Source organism: Enhydra lutris, unplaced genomic scaffold (genome assembly GCF_002288905.1).
Source record: "Enhydra lutris kenyoni isolate GAN:26980312 unplaced genomic scaffold, ASM228890v2 scaffoldscaffold7, whole genome shotgun sequence".
Lineage (NCBI taxonomy): Eukaryota > Metazoa > Chordata > Mammalia > Carnivora > Mustelidae > Enhydra > Enhydra lutris.
This window is the reverse complement of record NW_019154091.1, coordinates 1647322-1674277: the sequence shown is the minus strand read 5'-3', so window position 1 is coordinate 1674277 and position 26956 is coordinate 1647322. Positions and strand designations below refer to the sequence as shown.

The window sequence follows — 26956 nt, the reverse complement described above, 5'->3', positions numbered from 1 at the left end:
TTAAGCTACATTTTACAAAAATAAGATGTAAAATGGCAATAATCCCATAATATCCTGGATTTGATCCCTTCAAGAGAGACTGGTTATTTAGACAGTCAAACATGAGAATTTACAAGTAAGGCAGGTCAGTACTCAACTGAGAAGTGCATCTCTTAACATGTTCAACTAAGAGGCCACAGTTGAGAAGATCTGAAGTATTGAGTCAGTTTGATGAATGAGTCAGCTGGCAGTTACAAACATATTTATTGCCTTGCTATCTTTAAAAGAGGTTTTCAGAGTGTCCATGAAACTTCTGGGTTACTTTACAAATTTTTTCTTTTGGTGTTCAACTGCCCTGGAGTTCTGGTACTGATATTTCTTGAAGACATTATTCACTATATCAAGTTCTTTTGTTGTGCTAATTTTATCCTTGATCATCTTCAGAAACCTTGCACTGTCAATGATCTCATGTGAGTTCTTACTAAGAATCTGTTTAGGTGCTCATGTCTTTTCATTTGGTCTTGGAATGCTGGCTTTGGGAGTCCAGTCAAATATTCTTCTATGTCATCAACTGCCATTCAAAGAAGGGACTTTGTGAATTAATGTCTACATTTTTTTTTCCTTTAACATTTTCATAATGATGTCTTGTATGAAACCTGCATTTTCTTCCCTGATTTTTTTTTTTTTTTAGATTTTATTTATTTGTCAGAGAGAGAGTCCACACAGGCAGGGGAAACGGCAGGCAGAGGAAGAACCAAGCTGCCCACTGAGCAAGGAACCCGATGCTGGGATCATGACCTGGACCAAAAGCAGACACTTAACCAATTGAGCAACCCAGGTGTCCCTTATTCCCTGTTCTGATACATGTAGTCCTTGTGCTGAGTCTGTACCCAAGGAATTTTCTTTAGTTTGCTTTATGTATCTCCTACTCTAAAGAAGGCTTCTCAAAGAAATAGGAACTTGACCATGTACTGTCATTATCTCAACGAATTTTGAACATGGCCTGCACAGTATAACATCTACTAGGACTTGAGTATGAGCACTGATAATGAGAATACTTTACATTTACAGTGTGTCAGAGTCTTTTCAATGTTTTCCCATATATCAGTTTATCTTCACAATTGCCACTAATATGTGTGCATTGCTCCCTACTGTGTACATAGCACAATACCAGACCTTTATCAGTCTCTCTGATCTTCACAGTGTAATGAAATCAAATTTTCATATATGATGAAATAAAAAATACATTTTCTTTTTTCAAAGATACTATTTGTTTGAGAAAAGGAGAGACTGAGGGCACAAGAGAGTGAGCACAAGGAGGGGGGAAGGGCAGAATGAGAGGGAGAAGCAGCTTCCCCACTGAGCAGGAAACCCTATGTGGGGCTCAATCGCAGGACGCCAAGATCATGACCTGAGCCAAAGGCAGATGCTTAATGAACTGAGTCACCCAGCTACCCCCCAAAATATACAGTTTCTTAATGGTGGCCATCAAAATGTTTTTTAGGACAAAAACTCTATGATTGGGGGGAGATATCTTGATAAACAGCTTGGAATAGAAGTTGGAATCCTGAAGGAGTGGATGTTAGCAGGAACCCAAGGAAAATGAAAATGGTCAAGAAAATGGGAGAAAAAGAGCATGATGGGGTAGAGCTTACATGCAGAAAGGTGGTCCGGCAAAACCTTAGTGATGTGACCATGAGAGATAAGCACTCTAAGGGACTCTCAGAAAGCAAGGAGAGGATCCTGACATTTTTATGCTTGAGCTCATTTTATTTGTATCGCAAGGAACAAAGAATTCCTACCTACCACATTATTTACATACAGATAGGGAAATTGAGGATAAAAGGAGGAGGAGCTTAAGCTCATAAAGCTGGACACAAGTTTGTCTGACTTGAGCTTCTACAATGGGTCTGAGGTCATAGGCGTATACTCCACCCCAGACATACTTGATTCCACATCCCCTCTTTGGGCTAAACCACTTGTGATCCCCTACAATGGGGAGAATGAATCTGAACCAAGGAAGAGTTAGCAAACCTGCTCCCAGTGTCAAAGAAGAGCCAAGAGCAAAGATGTCCCTGTGCATTCCACAGGGGAGCTTCCTCTGAAGTATTGTAAGGGGTTGACAACAACGTCTGACCTTCTCTTTCCTGTTCCAAAGCTAAAGAATGGTGTGAGCTTCCCAAATGTCAGGGAACAGGAAGGAAGGTGTCTACATGTCTTAAAAATATTTCCAGAAGATAAGAAATGTAAAGGTCCTAGAGACTCTTAGAAAGAAATAGGTCATGAGCCCAGTGCCTTTTCCAGACAAATGAATGCCTAGAGAGGAGACACAGAGAAACCTCAGCCTATAAGAATAAATGAAGTATTATGTTCCCAAAGGGAGCTGCCTCTGGCTATATTTATTGCTGAGAAATCCCTTGGGAGACCCAAGGGAACCCTCTTTGGCTTGTGAACACAGCTCAGCAAGTGTCTTGCATGTCCACCATCCCTGGTTGTATAAACTTAGATGCTTGAGGAAGTAAAATACCCATAATGAGCAACAGAAGTTATCTGTGCTGGGTGCTTACTACATACCAGGCACTGTCCTGAAAACTATCAAGCCTTATCTCATTTAATTCTCATGATCCACCTATGAGGTAGGTTAACATTATCATACGGATTCTACAAATGAATACATAGAGCATGAAAAGAGTATAAAATAACTTACAGACTGTATCACCATGCCCCTGGTCATACAGAGCATGGCAAGGTGCACTAGAATGAGTTGACTTTCCCTATCACTGAGAAGAGAGTATAATGATATCCCAGGTCTGACCTGATAGAGCAGGGCATACAGGGATAAATAAGCAATGCACAACTTCCCACTGGGAAATGTGATGGGGATGGAGGGTGAGAAACATGAGGAAGAGGTCTAGGCAATGCAGGTATATGGTGGAGCTTGGGTTTCTAATTAAGGATGGCAGCGTAGCCAAGTTCTACTCTCCAGGTAGCTGGTTTGGATGTGGGACCTGCATCTTCAATTAGAGGGGCATTGAAAAGATTCGTCTTTTGGCCAGTGGAATTGGCCAGACTGCCTACGTGCCAACCTTGGCTCTGCCACTTAGTGGCCCTGTGACCTTGAGCAACTTGGAAGAGGGGATCATAATAGCATCCCTTTTACAATATTGTGAAGATTAAATAAACTGTATTTGTGTTAGCAAGTATCCATTCAAGCCTGGCAGCTTGACACCAACATCCTGTCACCTGCTGCAGGCTGGCTGTTCTCCCCCTCCACCCTCCCTGTCCCTACACCACAGACCTAACATTCGTCAGACTCATATATGAAAAATGATTGAAAGGTACTACCTCTGAGACTGTGTTCAATGCAATTACAATTACTCTCTCTATTCCCTGGCTGGCTCCACCACACTTTAAGATCAGCTTTAGAGGGCGCCTGGGTGGCTCAGTGGGTTAAGCCGCTGCCTTCGGCTCAGGTCATGATCTCAGGGTCCTGGGATCGAGTCCCACATCGGGCTCTCTGCTCAGCAGGGAGCCTGCTTCCCTCTCTCTCTCTCTGCCTGCCTCTCTGTCTACTTGTGATCTCTCTCTGTCAAATAAATAAATAAAATCTTTAAAAAAAAAAAAAAAAAAAAAAAAAAGATCAGCTTTAGAAAAAAAGGAAGATATGTCCAGAATCAAGACCAGGGTGAAGAGAGTGAGATGCGTAGAGCTCAACAGTGAAGGAGGTACTCAAGCTCAGGACCATGCAAGTACCTATGGCATGGCTTTAAAGAGAAAAGCTGAATGGCTGGGATTTCAATACCTGAATTCCTGGTGGGTGTACAGTTTATATAGGAGTTATTCATTTTTTAGGTAAGTTGTATTCCTTGAAAGTCGTTAAAAGGAAAAAAAATAGCTTAAATACAGTAAGTGATCTTGCTAGTTAAAGGAATTAACTTGTGAATGCATTCGTAGAACCAAGAATCCATTTGCAAGTAATTTATTGTTTACCAGCAACTGTATTTTCCTTTGTCATGTTTAGTTACACTCTCCTTTTAAAAATCGCCATGTGTTATGCATGTGATATTTGTTTTCCTGATAGCAGAAGAGGTAAATTCATGTAAGGATTTCCTTGTATTTTCTTACATGCAAGAAATGCAGCCTTGAGGAAAGTAAAGTACCAAAAGGTCTCAAAGAAGTGCCATGAATTTTTCTACATTGTTGCAAATGAACTAGGTTCAAAAAAAAAAAAATCATTAAAAGATTCAACACAGTTTTGTGAACTCTACGCGAATGAATCCTGCTAGAATTTTGGCTAATTGATAATTCTCAAGGAACCATTTTTTATGTTTTTAAAATCTCTTTTTTTCTGTTTTATTAGTGTTTTCCTCAAAATACTGTGCTCTTTTTCTCCTTTAGTTTATTCTGTGGTTTTGTTTTTGTTTTTGTTTTTTAACTTCTTGAGTGGAATACTTAATTCACTAATTATTTTTCTTTTGGGCATATACATTTAAGACTACAGCTTTAGTTGTATCCCTTAAGTTTTGCAGTAAGTATTTTCATTCTCAAATTCTAAATATTTTAAACTTTCATTATATTCCATCTTTGTTTCATAGCATATTATGGGTGTTTTTAAAATTTCCAAACGTGGATTTGGAAAGAGGGATAATCTTCCTGTCCAATTATTTTTGTTTTGTGGTTGAAGAATGTGGCCTGTGAAATATTAATCCTGATATTTATTTTTCATTTGTGAACTTCTATAGATTTATATTTTATAAATTTCCATATATCTTTAAAAAACATATCCTACAATTGTTTAGTGAAGGATTCTATCTGTATATTCATTAGATCAGTTTAGATCGTCATAATAAGCATGGGATTGATATGCTAAAATTGTCTCTGTATATCGCAGATTTGCCAGTTTCTTTCAGTTTTTGCTCTATACAGTTTTAAGGATTATTTTCTTAGGGAAATACAGATTCATGATTTATATATTCCTGGTAAATTGTTTTCTATGTAATGATACTTTTTTTATTTAACTAATAATTCTTTTTATCTTAAGGTCTACTTAATTTAAATTAATATTGTTATTCCAGTTATACTTTGATTTATAAATGCATGGTGTATCTTTTTCTATCCCTTTATATTAAAATTTTTTGCATAACTAGGTCACAGGTACACCTCTTATTAAAAAATAATTGAATGGTTATTTAAAAAAACAATTGAATGTGTTACTGTATTTGTAGTTTTTGCTTTTAAAGCCCAATCTAGAGATTTGGGAAATGGTAGTGACAGTGGCAATGTAGTTTTTGAGCTTGTTTGAATCCCCCCACACACATACATCAAAGCAGTCCCAGCAATTAAATGGCAAAACCAAAGATCCATGTACAAAATTACAACAGAATTAGGCAACAATGTATCCCCTAATACAAGCAAATGGAGACAAACCACCAACAACCACAAGACACATGTGGTATTAGCATCTCTGCAGGACAAAGTACAGGGAAGCAAATAGGGTTGTGTCTAATGTTAACTAGAACCCCAAAAGAACTGATAGTTATTTACTAGGAAGCACAGTGGGCCAATTTGAAACTACCAGATGAAACCAAGAATGAATTTTTCTCTCTCTAAAACCGAGTGACTGAAAGGGTTGGAGCAGCTTAACCCTTATGAACTCTCAATCCTGAAATGGGCTTCCTTTCAATAAAGAAACCATGCTGTGGAGAAACCACTAGAAGTAGAATAAAATTGAGCAATTTAAGAGAAATTAAGATTAAAAAAGAGAGGATTCAGATCCAAGTGGAAGGAAGACAGTCAGAAAAATCTTAGGGAGCAATAAGCCATATTTTTTAACGTTACATAAAAATAACAGAAGAGGGAGCTTTGTGACATAGAAAAGCTTTCCTGAATCCTGCCTCAGTCTGAAAGGTCAGGAAAACTAGTTTCATGTAAAAATGAGCAAAAGAGAAGTATCAAAGTCAAATCCCATATAAAGTCATAAGAAATGAGGCGATAAGGAGCATAACATTTCTAGAGATGATGAAAGCCAGAAAAGTATGTCCACAAACAAATCAACGTGGAATTTACCATTTCAAAATAAGTTAAAAGACATTAAGAAAATTATATAAGATATGAAAAAAATAACATGAATCAGAATTTTTCAAGCTGAGACCTAAACTAACAGAACTCAGGAAAGAATTAAAAATAAAAGAAAATATGGTTTAAGAAATTAAGAATAAAATAGAAGGAATACTGGTGGAAAAAACACACAGCAAATGAATGAATTAAAGGAAATAGAAAATGAAAAGGTTTTTTTTTTTTTTTTAATCAGAAAAAATAAAGATACTAAAAAGGCTTCGTGAGAAAGTGACAAATACAAAGATGGACAAAGAAGATCTAACATACAGATACTAGGAGTCCCTAAAGAATAAAACCAGAGCAAAAGAATATAAAAAGTAGAAACATTTTTAATTTTTATAAAAAACCCTCCTCTGAAATTTTTTTAAAAAGTTTTAAACCCCGTATTGAAACATCATACTGCCTACCTGACATTATTGACTTAAAATGACCAATAGCAAAGAAAAATCCTAGCAAAACCAATAAACTTTAAAGAAGAAGGGAAAAAAATCCTTTGAGCATCTAGTGAAAACGACCATGTGACTTATAAAGGAAATCTATTACATTTATACCAGACTTTTAACAGCAATATTTTATTCCAAAAGAAAATCAATAGCATCATTAAGATAGATATTTAAGGGACAGAAATATGAGCAACAGTTTTCATATTCGTTGAAAATGACTTTAAAGAATACCAGACACAGAGCAGCTGTTACCAGCATGCGAGAACTAATGGAATACTCTTCCAAAAGGCCTTTCCTGGGGAATTTAGTACAGAGTAAGTTTCAAACAACCTAAATGAGTGGAGACCTAAGACTAAATAAGAGCTTGAGGGAGAGACTATGGTATGGATGCTCTGACAAAGTAGATATCATAGTGCAGATCAAAATGTGATCAGAATGGCAAGAAATATGTCACATACCAAAAACCTGGAGCAAATGGATGTTTCATGATAAAGCATTCAATTTGAAGTCATCAACAAGTTGGAGACGCCCCATCACCACTTCTATTTAACATCATACCAGGGCTCAAACCTGTACAAAAGTTTAAAGGCAAAAAAATATACAAAATAAATAGTATTAAAAAATGTTATCATTCAGACATGATGGTCCAAGAGACAAGAAACACTATTAGAACTTATAAGGATTTTTAGAGTTCTGGATATAAGATTGATGTACAAAAAATTTATGTTTCCATATATCAACAAAAATAATCAGGGAGCTTTGTGACAATAGAAAAGCTTTTCTGAATCCTGCCTCATTCTGAAAGGTCAGATAGGTACCTTTGATAATAGCATCAAAACCTATGTGATACCTATAGATATCATAAGTCAATATGTGCAAAATTTTATTGGAAAAAAATTATAAAACTTCATTTAAAGACACAGAAATTTCTTAAAATAAAAGGAAAGACACTATATTCATGGGTGGAAAGATTTAGCATTATAAACATATCAAGTTTCCTCAAATTAATCTGTTAATTTAACATAATTTTAACTCAAACCCTTCAAATTGATCCTAAAATTTGCATGAGAGATCAAACAGCCAGACAATTTCAAAAGACAAGATGGTTGTGTTGAAGTGTCAAATCGCTATATTGTACACCTGAAAGTAATATTCTACTGAAGGTTAACCATACTGGAATCTAAATAAAAACTTAAGAAAAAGAGACAAGATGGTGTCCTCACCCTACCAGACACCAAGATTAATTAGAAAGTTGTAATGATTAAAGTAAACCTATCAGCCAGCTGAATAGGTTAAAGGATCCAGAAACAGAAAGACATAAGTGAAAATTGTAACCCTGACTCCTAATTGTTTTAGTTGATTCTGTTTTAGAGTCTGTAATCCAGTATTTTGTCAGGTCTCAGATTTCACTTAATATAAAGACCCTGAACTGGAATCAGACAATAACAAAATGGGTTCTCCCTCCATTTGTTTTCTTATCTTGTTAGATATAAAATAATTTTATATTTTGAGATGTTCAGTTTTCATACACGGTTTGGGGTTTTTTTTAGACTATCCACAAAGGTAGAGTAGAAGACTTTGGCATGGAAGGCCAGAAAATTTAATTGCAATGTAGCCTTTTATCAAAGATTCATTGTGAATGACTTCACCCTTTTCTCATTTGATGATAAAATGCAATAGTATTCACAAACATGCTTTAAAAATTCTCAGGTATTCTTCTGTCTCACAGCCAAAAGTAGTAACAGTAGTAGCTGTTGGAGCCTTTATCATGATCCAGACACTGTACTGAACACTTCATATGAACTATCAGAGTTAATCCTGAACGCAACCTTGTGAGGAAAGTGCAATTATCATCCTCAGTTTATGGTTGGCACATTGAGGTTAGGAGGAATTAGGTAACTTTCCCAAGGTCAAAGTCAACTGCGTATTAAGTAATGGAATGGGATTATACCTGTGTCTGTTGAACAGCAGCACCTGGTCTCTTACTACTCTGCAGTCTCTCCATAAAATATTGCCATTGCTCTGTTCGAAATCGAACTAGTACATTTTCACCTTAACATCAGAGGAAAGGAAAACTTATATAATCTGAATAAATTAAAACCAACCAGTTACCTCTCCCAAAAAAATCTTGGTAGAACTACATCAACTTTGTTTTTTAATAAAAATTTGTAGTCGGCTGCCAAGAAATGCACAGGTGACCAGCAGGCACTTCCAAAACAAACAAACAAAAATAAAAAATAAAACAAAACAAACAAATTTTAAAAGTGTGAGAAACTTGGAGATTGTGCTGTGTCCTGAAACATGAGTAAACCCCTAATGCCCCATTTATGGAGTAGGTTTTGCATTGACACATGAAGAAGCTCTTTTAATTAACTGGATAGGAATTTAATATCTTCACATATGCAAGGCAAGTCGACTCACCCAGGCAACCAGATACACCAAGCTTTGTGTATTAGTTCTGCTCTTTTGGCTTCTGAGTGAACCTTCTAAGTCATGGGCATTAAGGCTGTCTGAAGTAAATGATTATCTATTCAACTGTTCCTTGGGAAAATTAGGATATGCTAACCAGTGGCAAAGAGTACAAGGTGACCCAGCAAATTAAAAATTAATAATAATAATAATAATAATAAACCACAAGAGCCCAAACAAAAATAGCAAGGAGATTAATTTACTGAATATCAGGTGATCCTCATTAAATGTGGGCAAAGTGATCTTCAGAGCTTTGCCAAAATATGACAAACACAATTCGGATGCCATGCAAACGTGTATCTGTTTTTGCATGGCTTTTTCAGAAACCATTTCCAAGAAGCTGAGGTAAGTTTTTCCACCTTAATATAGTGATGGATTTGAAGGCATATCTTAAGTCTCAGCAATAGGGCCCAACTCAGCTAGTTTTCATGTCCATGTTAGTAGTCTGCTGAATTCTCACCTTAACAAACTTAAGGATAGTTTTCCTAAATATAGTATATTATTTCTTCTGATATTTTCCTTCAGAAAATTTAGGAGTGTCACACTTAGGTAAACATAATACTTGCTACAAAATTTCTTAATTATATCATTTACCTCCTTAGCATTTCATTACCTCTTTATTTGATGTATCTTACCAGGGTCCATGAACTCTGTCTCTGATTATGAGAGCATATTACTCTAAGATTAATTGTCACAATTCCTATTTATTTGTAAATTATTTCCCCATCAAAATTTATATAAGATTCCTTTATTAGGATTTTTCAAAATGTATTTATCAGAGAGAGAGCGAGCACACAGCAAGGGGAGTGGCAGGCAGAGGAAGAAGCAGGCTACTTGTCATGCAGGACTCAAGCCCAGGACCCTGGGATCATGACCTGAGCCAAAGGCAAATGCTTAACCAACTGAGCTAGCCAGGCATCCTCATATATGATTCTTCATGCAAAAATTCTGCAAAGCTTTTCTGTTTATATGTATATAAAGGAAATTAGTCTTTGAATGGAAATAAATTTAAGTACTTTTTAAGAAGGTATAACTGTACTAAATTCTGTAATTTTCAGTTTTCCCCTTATTTAACAACTATTTATTGGTTCCTTACTGTGTCAAGTTTTGAAAAGGTTAAATTGCCTACAGTCTAATTTTAGTTCAGTAAAATGAAATTGGGTGTGTGAGGTAGTACATTCTAGTCTGAAAAAAGTAGACCGGGGTGCCTGGGTGGCTCAGTGGGTTAAGCCTCTGCCTTTGGCTCAGGTCGTGGTCTCAGGATCCTGGGATCAAGCCCAGCATCGGGCTCTCTGCTCAGCTTCCTCCTCTCTCTCTGCCTGCTGCTCTGCCTACTTGTGATCTCTCTCTCTCTCTCTCTCTGTCAAATAAATAAATAAAATCATTTTTAAAAAGTCTTAAAAATAGAAAGTAGACCAAACTTATAAGTGTGATTATAACCACACTGATGGGTTTGGTCTGTTTTGTTTTGTTTGTTTGTTTGTTTTATTTTAAAGATTTTTATTTATTTATTTGACAGACAGAGATCACAAGCAGGCAGAGAGGCAGGCAGAGAGAGAAGGAGGGGAAGCAGGCTCCCTGCTGAGCAGAGAGCCCAACAAGGGGCTTGATCCCAGGACCCTGGGATCATGACCTGAGCCGAAGGCAGAGGCTTTAACCCACTGAGCCACCCAGGCGCCCCTGATCTGTTTTTTAGTTATAGAATTACCATGGTTTCACTTTTCTTCTTATATTTTTTCTGCGTATCCAATTTTATAAAACAAACACATATGCATGTATAAAAGGGGAGCGAAAAGGAATATTATCTTAATAATACCTTCTATTCAAGGTACACTAAGCAGGTGGCCAAGCTGAACAGCCACCCACAAGAAAAAAATTTATTTAAGTAAAGCCATAATAGTTCTCTATTTTAAACTTTTTAATGGTCTCTTCACTGCTGGCCTGCCATGATGTCATCTTTTCCATTTGGACAGAACCGGGGGACAGGGAGACACACCCAGAGCCATAAATGCTCCAAGAAGATATTGACCTTTGACAGCCTGGTCAGGAGTTCCCCGCGAGGCTCTATGTTCCTCCTGCTCCACACACTCTCAGCCTTCTCAACCGGGCTTGCATCTGAGACCATAAGGCTAACACTGACGTGCCCTTGCATACTTATTGATGACCCCAGGACCTCCCATGTCGTCTGACTCTCACCCTTATACATCTCTGTACATCCCCTAATCTGATTCAATCTTCTTCATGACTCCAGACCCTTCCCCTGCAGCCTGGGAAAGACTGGTCAGCTGCCAAATGCCCCATATTGGCAACTTCTTCTCTGAACATCCTCCTCATTTTTGCTCTTTAACTGAAACCTGACTGTCCCCTGGAGCCATTCCTTATTAGGAATTAGGAATAGGGGCTATTTTTCATCCTCTACACCAGGCTTAGGGATGCGTTACCTGTCCTCTATGTTTCTCACTGTGGCTTGTGAAACACCGTCTGCCCTACCCCCCACACCTTCCCCCCCAAAACTGAGTTCTGGTGGAGTTCATGCCATCAGCACGTACCTTGCCTTGGAATATATTTACTTAATGCTCTGCATTGTTAGCTTCAAACCTGAGAGAGTGACGATACTTCTAGAACCCATTCCTGGAGTAAACGCGCACTTGAAGCTTCGCCTGGTTTTAGGTCATAGGGGCGGGGCAGAGGTGAAACAGTAGAATGAATTTTGTCACTGTACCACTGATCTAAAATGAAATAAATCATTGTCACAGATACTGCTGAGATGGTTAGAAGAGGAAGGGGTTTAATTCAGAGAGGACTACCCCGTTGACTGCCCTGTCCCAGAGGAATAAGAAAGGAAATGAACTACCACCATCTAATCAGCACAACCCCAATGAGACATCTAATCAGCACAAGCCCCAATGAGACAAAGAGAGGCCCCTATGGACCCTGGCACCCGCAGTCCCCAGCACAGTCCTAGCACACAATAGACCCTCTACACATCCTTATTAGCTCACTGAATAGTGGGTTTCAGCGCCACTCTACATAATTTGAACTAGTTTAGCCTATAAATTCCTGAAGTCTGACATATCCCATCCAACAATCCACAACTTTGCAGGTTATTCTATCTTTTTCTTCCAGTAGTTTACTTAAAGACTGGAATTTGTAGGACCTGTCCCAAAGAAGAATAGAAAACAGATGGACTAAAAAATGATTGTTTATTTATAAATTAAAATTAAAGTCTAAAGCTGGAGCCATAGCACACTCTGATCATATGCTGCTTTCATTTGATGAAATGATTATTTTCGGTTTCTCCTCCTCTCTTTTATGACCTGGCTACCTAGGCAAATGGGCCTAAGCAACATCACTGCTCGTTCTTTGCAAAACTTGTTTTCCTTCAGCAGATACTTATCCAGGGACTTCCATGGGGTCAGGGGCTATGCCAGGTATCAGGGATGCCACAACAAACAAGACTGATTATGTCCCTGACCTGTTTGCATTTTACCAAAGTGGCAGACAAGTGCTTCCCATATTTTGAAACTAAAATGGTAAATATTGTTTTAATAGTAATTTAAAATTAACAAAGAGACTGAGGTTTTACATCCAGTATCCTTTTGATGCTCAAAAAAGCCCCATGGGGTCAGACAGGGGACTGGTTTTACTGATGTCATTTTACAGATGACAAAGTCAAGGCATTGAACATAATGACAGTAGGGTATGCAGAAACTGAGATACACTTTGGGTAGAAGACATGGCCAATGGAGGGGCGCCTGGGTGGCTCAGTGGGTTAAAGCCTCTGCCTTCGGCTCAGGTCATGGTTCCAGGGTCCTGGGATCGAGCCCCACATCAGGCTCTCTGCTCAGCAGGGAGCCTGCTTCCTCCTCTCTCTCTCTCTGCCTGCCTCTCTGCCTACCTGTGATCTCTATCTGTCAAATAAATAAATAAAATCTTTAAAAAAAAAAAAAAAAAAAAAAAGAAGACATGGCCAATGGGAAAGGGAGAAGACAAGGGTTAGCATCTATTGGAGAAAATACAGTCCATACACACTGCCCACTAACACCCTTTGAAATTTCTTGGACAGGTTTGTGTGTTGGTGGGTTGGTTTGACTTTCACAGAACACATGCCACAGTTACAACTCTATCTACCTCCATGCCTGAACATCTTGTCTTGGAAGATCTGTTGACCAAGGCTACTTTTGATCATCTTAGACAGATATCCTCTCACTGACATTTAGTGGGAAGACTCCTTTTGGGGTGTCACCTATGAGCCTTACAAGCTGAGGACATGATGTTTGTCCAGACAAATTAGCCAACATCATCTGTGGTGGAGTTTGCACTCTTAGAGGACAGGCACTGTGTCTTCCTTCGATTACCTCCCACAAAAAGCTCCTAAAGGCACCAGACAAGTGTATTATTGAAGAGATCTTTTTAAGATCAAATCACCATAATTCAATACAAAAGTATATTTTTATTTGGAAATGATACCAAAGCTCTGAAAACTAGATATCCAAAATAGAAAGAAGAAATCTCATAAAACAAAATCCGCAGGATGGGATGTATTTATGTCTGCATCCTTTATGTTATAAGGCAGATGGCCTAGCCCTGGCCAATCCAGCTGACTGCTATTACTGAGGAGAACGTGCACGTACTGTGTTACCAGAGAAGTCCGGGATGGGAGATTTCTATTAGATTATCTAATCTGAGCAGCCCCTTTTGCAAAGTTCTTTTTCTCTATTGTTAAAGTAGCTGTATTTGTGTTCCTCTATAGTCTTTAAATTTTAAGGAAAATTTTTAAATTATAAAAAGCAAATCAAGGGAATGTCAGCTTGGTCAAGATAAGCATGCACAAAAGTGGGGGCTATGTCTTCCATTTCTTTATAGATTTGGGGTGTAAAAAACATTAGTCAGATGGAACCCAGGTTAGTCTCGAATGTTTCTTGCTTAATTTGACTGTTCAAACTTTTTAATTTCATTCTTTCTGTTCTACATCTTTAAAAAAAAAAGTAGAGTATTTTTAGATTAAAGAAATAACATATTTTGTGAGCAGGTGGGGAGCTAGAAAATTCCAGTCACCAGGTGTCACACTATCAAACAGCACACCAGGTGTAAAAAGTGGAAAAATAACCTTCTAGGGTATCTGGGGAAAATTCCAAGAAAGGCCAGACAGTAATTATCCTAACCCCTGGCAGCCATTTTACTTTGCAACTTAACTACAAAGAAAATATGACTATTAAAAAGGTATATGCTAATTAGGAATGCTTTCTAATCCAAATCCAAGGAGAAGCATATAAAGAACAGAGTAGAAGAAGCACAGGGTGCCTGTTCTCAGTGTTACCAGCTTTTTCTCACGCTATTACCAGTGGCAGTGTCCACCCATCATTCACTCACCTGTGGAAATCCTGTATATCCTTCCTGTCTCAGATAGGATGCCGTCACTCTGGAAACTTCCTCTGGTTCCAGTCAATTCAGCAACACTGTTCCAGGTAGTGAGGAGCCAGCAGCAATGAAAATAGACATTGGCCTCATATTGCTGAGCATCTAATGGAAAGAGAGACGCCCTACAGTCAACAAGCATGCATTGAGCACCTACAGTGGGCCTGGCACTATTCCAGTAACACATATTAACGTGGTAGATATCAGAGCCTAGGACTGAGAGGGAAAAAAAAAGTAGCCGTAGTGAGTGTGTGTGTGTGTTTGTCTCTATGTGTGTGAGAGAGTTTATGAAAGTTATAAGCACATAAGCAATGTCATAATTATTCATAAATGGGAGTAACACCATTAAAAATAATAAATAACCTTTTAGTCATAATTTTCAGTTTACAAAGCACTTTCACATCAGGATCGGATTTGATGCTCAAGCAAGCACCTCTGGATGGGAAGGACAGCTAGCCTCAATGGCTTCTTTTTATAGGTGACAAAGCAAAGAGTAAGTCAGTGGCATATACTTATAAACACATGAACTGGGAGGGTACAGCAAATTCAGCAAGGAGCTGCCCCCAGAGAGAGGGAGAAAGGACCAGTTCTGGGGTGGGAAAAAGGAACCAAGGTGACTTCAAGTTTGTAAACAACATTCTATTTCTTTTATTTAAATAAGATTTAAGTGGAAGGGGCAAAAAGTGAACATCGGTTAATTCCCTGTGATGAGTAAGCATTTCCTCCATGTGACACAGTCCTTCTACATTTTGAAAAACATCTTTCCAAAATATCAAAGAAATAAAATCTATGACCAAAAGGAATTAATAGCATTTTAAAAATGCTTATACTTGCCTCCGTGTTTTCACCATATATTGAAAACATTAAATGTCCTCCAGAAGTGGAGGTCCTAGCCTGCAATTAGTACCAGCAATTAGCATCTAAGAAGCTGTCCTTTCTTTTTTTTTTTTTTTCCTTTTCCATTACCTTTCCTTTGCTGTTGTCCTCTTTTCTTTTCCCCTACCTTCAGCAATTACATGATTCTGATTTTATATACCCATTAGAATAAGTTGTTTACAGGTCTTTGTCCATTCACCTAGGGGAACTTCCTGAGGGCAAAACCCCATCTCAGAAGATGGCGGAGAAGTAGCAGGCTGAGACTACTTCAGGTAGCGGGAGATCAGCTAGATAGCTTATCTAAAGATTGCAAACACCTACAAATCCAACGGGAGATCGAAGAGAAGAAGAACAGCAACTCTAGAAACAGAAAATCAACCACTTTCGGAAAGGTAGGACTGGCGGAGAAGTGAATCCAAAGCGACGGGAAGATAGACCGCGGGGGGAGGGGCCGGCTCCCGGCAAGCGGCGGAGCAACGGAGCACAAAATCGGGACTTTTTAAAGTCTGTTCCACTGAGGGACATCGCTCCAGAGGCTTAACCGGAGGGAAGCCCACGCAGGGTCAGCGTGGCCTCAGGTCCCGCAGGGTCACAGAAGGATCGGGGGTGTCTGAGTGTCGCAGAGCTTACAGGTATTAGAACAGGGAAGCCGGCTACAGAGACAGAGCCGAGGAGTAAGCTCTAAGCCCGGGGTTACCTTGAACCGGTCGCAGGCTCGGTCAGCTCGGAGCGCGGCCGGAGGCAGGGTGACGGGAGTAAATCGGCGCTGTTCTCTGAGGGCGCACTGAGGAGTGGGGCCCCGGGCTCTCGGCTCCTCCGGGCCGGAGACCGGGAGGCCGCCATTTTCATTCCCGCCCTCCGGAACTCTACGGAAAGCGCTCAGGGAACAAAAGCTCCCGAAAGCAAACCCGAGCGGATTACTCAGCCCGGCCCCTGGTAAGGGCGGTGCAACTCCGCCTGGGGCAAAGACACTTGAGAATCACTACAACAGGCCCCTCCCCCAGAAGATCATCAAGAAGCCCAGCCAGGACCAAGTTCACCTACCAAGGAGTACAGTTTCAATACCAAAGAGAGCAGCGGAATTCCAAAGGAGGAGAAAGCAAAGCACGGAACTCATGGCTTTCTCCCCATGATTCTTTAGCCTTGCAGTTAATTTAATTTTTTTTCTTTTTCTTTTTTTTTCAATTTATTTTTCTTCTTCTGCTAAATTTTTTTAACTTTTACCCTTTTCTTTTTTAACGTTTTTTAACTAGTTTATCTAATATATATATTTTTTTTTCCTTTTTATATTTTTTTCTTTATTGGTTTTCTTTTTTTAATTGTTTCTTTCTTTTTTTTTTTTCTTTTTTCTCTCTCTCTTTTTTTTTTTCCTTCTTTCTGAACCTCTTTTTATCCCCTTTCTCCCCCTCACGATTTGGGATCTCTTCTGATTTGGCTAAAGCATATTTTCCTGGGGTTGTTGCCACCCTTTTAGTATTTTACTTGCTCCTTCATCTGCTCTTATCTGGACAAAATGACAAGGCGGAAAAATTCACCACAAAAAAAAGAACAAGAGGCAGTACCAAAGGCTAGGGACCTAATCAATACAGACATTGGTAATATGTCAGATCTAGAGTTTAGAATGACGATGCTCAAGGTTCTAGCCGGGCTTGAAAAAGGAATGGAAGATATTAGAGAAACCCTCTCGGGAGATATAAAAGCCCTTTCTAGAGAAATAAAAGAACTAAAATCTAACCAAGTTGAAATCAAAAAAGCTATTAATGAGGTGCAATCAAAAATGGAGGCTCTCACTGCTAGGATAAATGAGGCAGAAGAAAGAATTAGCGATATAGAAGACCAAATGACAGAGAATAAAGAAGCTGAGCAAAAGAGGGACAAACAGCTACTGGACCATGAGGGGAGAATTCGAGAGATAAGTGACACCATAAGACGAAACAACATTAGAATAATTGGGATTCCAGAAGAAGAGGAAACAGAGAGGGGAGCAGAAGGTATATTGGAGAGAATTATTGGAGAGAATTTCCCCAATATGGCAAAGGGAACAAGCATCAAAATCCAGGAGATTCAGAGAACCCCCCTCAAAATCAATAAGAATAGGTCCACACCCCGTCACCTAATAGTAAAATTTACAAGTCTTAGTGACAAAGAGAAGATCCTGAAAGCAGCCCGGGAAAAGAAGTCTGTAATATACAATGGTAAAAATATTAGATTGGCAGCAGACTTATCCACAGAGACCTGGCAGGCCAGAAAGAGCTGGCATGATATATTCAGAGTACTAAACGAGAAAAACATGCAGCCAAGAATACTATATCCAGCTAGGCTATCATTGAAAATAGAAGGAGAGATTAAAAGCTTCCAGGACAAACAAAAACTGAAAGAATTTGCAAGTACCAAACCAGCTCTACAGGAAATATTGAAAGGGGTCCTCTAAGCAAAGAGAGACCCTAAAAGTAGTAGATCAGAAAGGAACAGACACAATATACAATAACAGTCACCTTACAGGCAATACAATGGCACTAAATTCATATCTCTCAATACTTACCCTGAATGTTAATGGGCTAAATGCCCCAATCAAAAGACACAGGGTATCAGAATGGATAAAAAAACAAAACCCATCTATATGTTGCCTACAAGAAACTCATCTTAAACCTGAAGACACCTCCAGATTTAAAGTGAGGGGGTGGAAAAGAATTTACCATGCTAATGGACATCAGAAAAAAGCAGGAGTGGCAATCCTTATATCAGATCAATTAGATTTTAAGCCAAAGACTATAGTAAGAGGTGAGGAAGGACACTATATCATACTCAAAGGAACTGTCCAACAAGAAGATCTAACAATTTTAAATATCTATGCCCCTAACATGGGAGCAGCCAACTATATAAACCAATTAATAACAAAATTAAAGAAACACATCGACAATAATACAATAATCGTAGGGGACTTTAACACTCCCCTCATTGAAATGGACAGATCATCCAAGCAAAAGATCAACAAGGAAATCAAGGCCTTAAATGACACACTGGACCAGATGGACATCACAGATATATTCAGAACATTTCATCCCAAAGCAACAGAATACACATTCTTCTCTAGTGCACATGGAACATTCTCCAGAATAGATCATATTCTCGGTCCTAAATCAGGTCTCAACCGTTATCAAAAGATTGGAATCATTCCCTGCATATTTTCAGACCACAATGCTCTGAAGCTAGAACTCAATCACAAGAGGAAATTTGGAAAGAACCCAAATACATGGAGACTAAACAGCATCCTTCTAAAGAATGAATGGGTCAACCAGGAAATTAAAGAAGAATTGAAAAAATTCATGGAAACAAATGATAATGAAAACACAATGGTTCAAAATCTGTGGGACACAACAAAGGCAGTCCTGAGAGGAAAATATATAGCGGTACAAGCCTTTCTCAAGAAACAAGAAAGGTCTCAGGTACACAACCTAACCCTACACCTAAAAGAGCTAGAGAAAGAACAAGAAAGAAACCCTAAACCCAGCAGGAGAAGAGAAATCATAAAGATCAGAGCAGAAATCAATGAAATAGAAACCAAAAAAACAATAGAACAAATCAACGAAACTAGGAGCTGGTTCTTTGAAAGAATTAATAAGATCGATAAACCCCTGGCCAGACTTATCAAAAAGAAAAGAGAAAGGACCCAAATAAATAAAATCATGAATGAAAGAGGAGATATCACAACAAACACCAAAGAAATACAGACAATTATAAGAACATACTATGAGCAACTCTACGCCAACAAATTTGACAATCTGGAAGAAATGGATGCATTCCTAGAGACATATAAACTACCACAACTGAACCAGGAAGAAATAGAAAGCCTGAACAGACCCATAACCAGTAAGGAGATTGAAACAGTCATCAAAAATCTCCAAACAAACAAAAGCCCAGGGCCAGATGGCTTCCCGGGGGAATTCTACCAAACATTTAAAGAAGAACTAATTCCTATTCTCCTGAAACTGTTCCAAAAAATAGAAATGGAAGGAAAACTTCCAAACTCATTTTATGAGGCCAGCATCACCTTGATCCCAAAACCAGACAAGGATCCCATCAAAAAAGAGAACTACAGACCAATATCCTTGATGAACACAGATGCAAAAATTCTCGCCAAAATACTAGCCAATAGGATTCAAGAGTACATTAAAAGGATTATTCACCACGACCAAGTGGGATTTATTCCAGGGCTGCAAGGTTGGTTCAACATCCGCAAATCAATCAATGTGATACAACACATTAATAAAAGAAAGAACAAGAACCATATGATACTCTCCATAGATGCTGAAAAAGCATTTGACAAAGTACAGCATCCCTTCCTGATCAAAACTCTTCAAAGTGTAGGGATAGAGGGCACATACCTCAATATTATCAAAGCCATCTATGAAAAACCCACCGCAAATATCATTCTCAATGGAGAAAAACTGAAAGCTTTTCCGCTAAGGTCAGGAACAAGGCAGGGATGTCCATTATCACCACTGCTATTCAACATAGTACTAGAAGTCCTAGCCTCAGCAATCAGACAACAAAAGGAAAGTAAAGGCATCCAAATTGGCAAAGAAGAAGTCAAACTATCACTCTTCGCAGATGATATGATACTATATGTGGAAAACCCAAAAGACTCCACTCCAAAACTGCTAGAACTTGTACAGGAATTCAGTAAAGTGTCAGGATATAAAATCAATGCCCAGAAATCAGTTGCATTTCTCTACACCAACAACAAGACAGAAGAAAGAGAAATTAAGGAGTCCATCCCATTTACAATTGCACCCAAAACTATAAGATACCTAGGAATAAATCTAACCAAAGAGACTAAGAATCTATACACAGAAAACTATAAAGTACTCATGAAAGAAATTGAGGAAGACACAAAGAAATGGAAAAATGTTCCATGCTCCTGGATTGGAAGAATAAATATTGTGAAAATGTCTATGCTACCTAAAGCAATCTACACATTTAATGCAATTCCTATCAAAGTACCATCCATTTTTTTCAAAGAAATGGAACAAAGAATCCTAAAATTTATATGGAACCAGAAAAGACCTCGAATAGCCAAAGCAATATTGAAGAAGAAAGCCAAAGTTGGTGGCATCACAATTCCAGACTTCAAGCTCTATTACAAAGCTGTCATCATCAAGACAGGATGGTACTGGCACAAAAACAGACACATAGATCAATGGAACAGAATAGAGAGCCCAGAAATAGACCCTCAACTCTATGGTCAACTCATCTTCGACAAAGCAGGAAAGAATATCCAATGGAAAAAAGACAGCCTCTTCAACAAATGGTGTTGGGAAAATTGGACAGCCACATGCAGAAAAATGAAATTGGATCATTTCCTTACACCACACACGAAAATAGACTCAAAATGGATGAAGGATCTCAATGTGAGAAAGGAATCCATCAAAATCCTTGAGGAGAACACAGGCAGCAACCTCTTCGACCTCAGCCGCAGCAACATCTTCCTAGGAACATCGCCAAAGGCAAGGGAAGCAAGGGCAAAAATGAACTATTGGGATTTTATCAAGATCAAAAGCTTTTGCACAGCAAAGGAAACAGTTAACAAAACCAAAAGACAACTGACAGAATGGGAGAAGATATTTGCAAATGACATATCGGATAAAGGGCTAGTGTCCAAAATCTATAAAGAACTTAGCAAACTCAACACCCAAAGAACAAATAATCCAATCAAGAAATGGGCAGAGGACATGAACAGACATTTCTGCAAAGAAGACATCCAGATGGCCAACAGACACATGAAAAAGTGCTCCACATCACTCGGCATCAGGGAAATACAAATCAAAACCACAATGAGATATCACCTCACACCAGTCAGAATGGCTAAAATTAACAAGTCAGGAAATGACAGATGCTGGCGAGGATGCGGAGAAAGGGGAACCCTCCTACACTGTTGGTGGGAATGCAAGCTGGTGCAACCACTCTGGAAAACAGCATGGAGGTTCCTCAAAATGTTGAAAATAGAACTACCCTATGACCCAGCAATTGCACTGCTGGGTATTTACCCTAAAGATACAAACGTAGTGATCCGAAGGGGCACGTGCACCCGAATGTTTATAGCAGCAATGTCTACAATAGCCAAACTATGGAAAGAACCTAGATGTCCATCAACAGACGAATGGATAAAGAAGATGTGGTATATATACACAATGGAATACTATGCAGCCATCAAAAGAAATGAAATCTTGCCTTTTGCGACGACATGGATGGAACTAGAGGGTATCATGCTTAGCGAAATAAGTCAATCGGAGAAAGACAACTATCATATGATCTCCCTGATATGAGGGAGAGGAGATGCAACATGGGGGGTTAAGGGGGTAGGAGAAGAGTAAATGAAACAAGATGGGATTGGGAGGGAGACAAACCATAAGTGACTCTTAATCTCACAAAACAAACTGAGGGTTAATGGGGGGAGGGGGGATGGGGGGGTGGGATTATGGACATTGGGGAGGGTATGTGCTATGGTGAGTGCTGTGAAGTGTGTAAACCTGGCGATTCACAGACCTGTACCCCTGGGGATAAAAAGATATGTTTATGAAAAATAAAATTAAAAAAAATAATAAAAAAAAAATAAAAAAATAAAAAACCCCATCTCAGGCACTCTCCTATATGCAGGGCCTGGCACCATGCCTCCTTAATAGGAATGTAATAAATGTTTGTCGCAAAATACACACAACACAAATGGGAACTTAATTCTAAATGGTATTAACAAAGCCTGTTTCATTTTTTTTTTTCCTCTTAGTGGCCTGCTCTTTCATTAGGATTCAGGAATAAAAAAGGGGAAGAGTGATTAAAACACACACACCATCACCATCACCACCACCACCACCACCACCACTCAGGATCAAGGTCACCATGTCTTTTAAGTGTGGCTGTCTGATTTACAAGTCCTCCTAAACTTGTAAGCAAGATTTGGTTGCATTATACTTGGAGAAAAATGAAGACTTAGTATTGATTTTTCTCCCCATATCCAAAGAGAGTGCAGGTGTTTAAGCATTTATGAAATTGATTGACTCCCCTCCAGCAACCGGTTGATAATAAGTTTAAGCTTCGGAGTGAGGTTGTAAAAGGTTTGATTATATTAACAATACTAATAGCCATGGGTTCATAAATCTTAAGAGAAAGGATGCATATGTCACATAAAATGCATGAAAAAGTTGTTCTTTTATCATGGATAAGTCACTATTGTGTGGAGACCTAGTTGATCAGCTATTCCATTATTTGAATAAGTATCTGATGTCTTGTTTTCTTTCAAGAAGGCAGGTGCAGGATGAAGCAGGAAGCCTGCCAAGAAAGATGATAAATTACCATTTGGTGCCTGCGACCAGAGCCCTATGATTGCAGCCTGCCAGGAATTAAGAGGGAAAGTAACCAGAAACTAGGAGGGAAATGACTTCTGACTACAACTTCAGAGGTGTTTACTTTTTGTCTTCATTATCTTTGTGGTATTTCAAGGGTCACTGTTAGTTTTGTAACCTTGTAAAATGAAGTACTGTTTTAAAACAATTATGCACTACCTCAAAATATGATGTTATACACCTGCCAAAGCCAAATAAAAAATCAGAGTTGAGTAAGAACTGGTCAGTGAAAGCAAATAAATGTCCAGAGTAGACAAATGACAAGGTAAAGCAAAGGTGAAGTGTGGCTGGAGCTTCATTTGAGAGGGAACACCTGGGCTGAACTCTGGGGAAGCACTCTGGTCTGGTTGCCCAAGCCAACCGCATTGAATAGGGCCATACTCATCGTGTGTTTCATTCCCCAAAACTCAGAAGAAAAGAATGGCAATGGTAGCAATTGTAGTCATGGTTTTGTGAATCAGTCTGTCATTTAACATCTGTCTGCCCACAGGTTATCCTATGCCAAGTTTATACATCAGCTTTTATTATTCATGCAATGACTATTGGAATCACCACTGGCCATGGATGTTGTTAATTTATTAAATTCAACAAGGATTGATGGCGCACCCAAAAAGTGCCTGGCACTCAGCTGGGTGTTGGAGAAAGACAGAAGACCCAGACTGTCCCCTGAAGACTTAGTCTGGTGGGGGAGAGAAAAATTCAATGCAGAATGCTTAGCATGGTGGTAATAGTACAAGGAGTGCTCTGGGAGAGCATGGAAGTTGTACCTTGGGAGCCAGGTGGGCTCAGGAAGGGTTCCTAAGAGTGGTGACGTTCAGATGTCTCCTGGCCAAGGGTGGAGGAAGGGAAGTCCTCTACGTACAAAGGAAAGAATGGGCCAGATATATAAATATGAATAGCATAACCCTTTTTGGCATCTCGGCTTTATGTCTGGATCTCAGGATGAAAGTGCGGATGGTCAGATATGAATGAGAGGTTCTCAGGGTTTAACAGCAAAGGATTCTGGATTTCAGTGTGAGGATTTTGGGAACTGATGCTGAAATTAATGAGAAGTCCCTAAAGGATTTGAGTAGAGGAACCATGTGATCCATAAATATTTGGCAACACATATTTATAATACAACATGGCAGGCACTCTGATAGAAACATGATTTAAGGTACTATGAAGATACAGAAAAGCAGCTCTTACTCGGGGATGGAGAGAAGGAAGTGAAAAAGTCACATTTACGATGGGTTTCAGAATATCTGTAGGAGTACACCAGACACAAGGAATGGAAAGCATTTCTACTAGATTGGGCAGGGCGGGGTGGAGGGAGGGGAGAGACACTGAGAGAGAGGACAGAGGGAAGGGAGGAAGGGAGAAGGGAAGGAAGGAGAAAAGAAAAAAATTCTACAGAGCTGTGAAAAACTAAAGAAACCTCAGATTGGATTTTGATTATTCGTTTCCTTTTTCAATTTTACATTTAGATCTGAAACATGAAAAGAAAATCGCAATTATGTCAGATTGATACATAAAAGGAGTGAAAAACTGAAACCTCTTGCTATTCTTTAATTACAGCAATAGCTAAGTGAGATAATTTTGACAGTTTCCTAGAGTAGGGTAGGAAAGAATGATGAAATAAAGGACAAAAGCAAGAACCCGGAAATGTGAATTGTGTTCTTTTCTCTGATTGGGACAAAGCAGTAATTCTGGAACTGTTTGGATTGTTTTGTTTTGTTTTGTTTTGTTTTTTTCTCAGCTCTAAAATAGCCAAAGGGCACCGTGCTGTGTGTCACAAAGAGCTGTGCGATTTTTGCAAGCCCCTGTGGCCTCCTCTGTAGACAGGGACAGGGGCTTGAAGGTGTCCTGTTTACACTCTAAGTTGGAAATCACTTGTTACCAGATTGAGTACAAGAGCTTAACCGCAACAACTAGACAAGCCACTTCGAAATAGTTGTCCTTGGGAAGATACAATGTTCAGATGCGATTTTCAGAGAGAGGTGAGATTAAATCCACTCTGCATGCCTGTCTGTGACTGTGTCAAACACTGGCTCTAGAGAGTGGCTTTGAGTCAGAGGGAGAGCAGGAAGGTGCATCGCAGAGGAGCAAACTCCATTTGCTGTGATCCTGAGTCTGCCTCCGTGCTACTCGTGTGACTCAGCAAGACACTCTTTTTGAGCCTTAGTTTACTTATCAGTAAAATGGAGACAATGAGGCCTTTTTTTTTTTTTTTATGGGAAGATAAACAAGACAGTGTACAGCGAATGCTCAGAACTATGACTAGCGCTTCAAGACTGTGGGGTAAATGCAAACTCGGGGTGGGTGACAGGAAGCCTGGATTGTTAAAACCAGAATGAGTAAGAACAGGGACACCAGCCATTGGAGGAGTCAATCATCATGTTGAGAGCCTTGGGTCATTATTTCAAAAACAAACACAAACCCTAATGTGGCCACATTGCTATGACTAACGGCCCCCTCACAACAGAAGTTTGGCTCCATCACCAGCTCTGTAATGCTGGGCACATCCCTGAACTCTCCCGGCATATTTTCTCATCTATGAAATGAAAAGTACGGATTCTCTAATTTCATGAGTGTACATCTGTCAAGTTTATTAATACACAAGACCAAGTGATGAAAGACCCAGCAGGTGAGATTAGAGTGGTGGTGTAAACGAGCATGACTAAATGAAGCATGATGTTAGATGGCGTCATGGAAGAACCTCGGGTAGGCAGAGGAACACACTGTCCTAAGCCATCATGATGACCGTGACTATGTTATTTCTAGTTCTTTAGCATTGACTCAACAGTGTTGACCTTAAAGAGACAGTTAGGCAATCTGCTGAGTTGATAAGAGAATGACAAAAACACTGAGTGCCTACTGTGTGCCAAGCACTGTATGAAATTACTGCACACTCACCACGGGATGATGGGCCGAGGATTATGGCAATTTCACACCTTGATCAAGGGCACACAGCTCAGCAGTGATGGCACCAGGATCTCCTCCAAGGCCTAGGCACCCAGTCATTAAGTCAAGATACCCCTCATGGGAAACTGGTTTGAAAACTGGATTTAATTTCCTACTTTTCCAATAAAGAGCACCCTTGTTTTCTAACCTATGACCTCCGACACCTGCCACAGGGATGGCAGTGGTTTCTTTTTCCTGCAGAATGTAAGCTTTATAGAAAGTAATGTAAGATCAAAACGAGATAGAGCTGTAGACTTTGAATCATTGAAAGTCTATTTAGAGAGAATTTAGAGACTGGTCCATCTGAACCCTTCCTCTCACCCAGGAGAAAACAGGCCCAGGTAGGTGGGCCATACAGCTGGCTAGAGGCCACGGCAGGACCTCTCAGTCCTCTGACTCGTGTGTGACCTGCTTTTCTCTGTCTCTTGACTGTCATCCAAGCATGCTTTCTGCTCAGTACTTGTCAGGCTCTCTGCTTCCAATAAATCGCAAGTTCATTATCTTCGCACATGAAGTCTAGTTTGCTCATTTGTTCCAGCTTATTTTTATATTACCTTTTAAGCAAGTGTGTTCCCTGTTAGACACTAATAGAAGAGTATTTTTAATACAGGTTGTTTTCCTCCTTAAATCTCAACACCTGCTGATGTTTCGCTGTCAGGATATTAGTCACTCTTTCTGTGCTGGCCTGACTCAGTATCAGACCATCTGGATACTCAAATTCACGTTTCCAGCCTGGATCCACCAGCGACCCATGAGGTGAAGGCTTTGGCCAGGGTTCAGCTTGATAAGGAAAAGAGCATGGCCTTCTTTTTCCACTAGGGTCACTAAGGTTAAAAAAAAAAAAAGTTAATAACGAAAGAATGTGTTGCATGTACATAATTAATTTCTAATTGAAATGATACATAACATGTTGGTGGCCATAATGATTTTTTTAATCATTATTTTAAAAATGAACACATCATTAAATAGTGTCCTTCCCCCACTGCTGTAAAGGCAAGCAGGCCACTCTTACTGCAAGAGGACACTCCCTGGCTCCGTCATTTTAGCTCCGCCTCCTCCGTCACCTTGAGCACCTCATTGAACTCTCCTGGCACATTTTCTCATTGAGGAAATGAACGGTCTGGGCCATTTAATTCCTAATCCCATGCTGAAAATCTGTCAAGTTTATTAAAATGCAGGATGCAATGTCTAAAAGTCGAAGGAGTAATAAGGAGATGGTATGGGAATAGGACAAGCAATCTAAGAAATCAGAAACGGGGAAAGGAAAAAGAGGAGAAGGGGGAGGAGGGAAAGGCAGGAGGGAGGGGCAGG

The 26956-nt window shown here is 39.3% G+C and overlaps 1 pseudogene; it reads right to left on the bottom strand.

Annotated features, from left to right (window-relative positions):
- Positions 1 to 165: 165 nt before the first annotated feature.
- LOC111142307 lies at positions 166 to 26686 on the bottom strand (annotated as a pseudogene).
- Between the last annotated feature and the right edge of the window lie 270 nt (positions 26687 to 26956).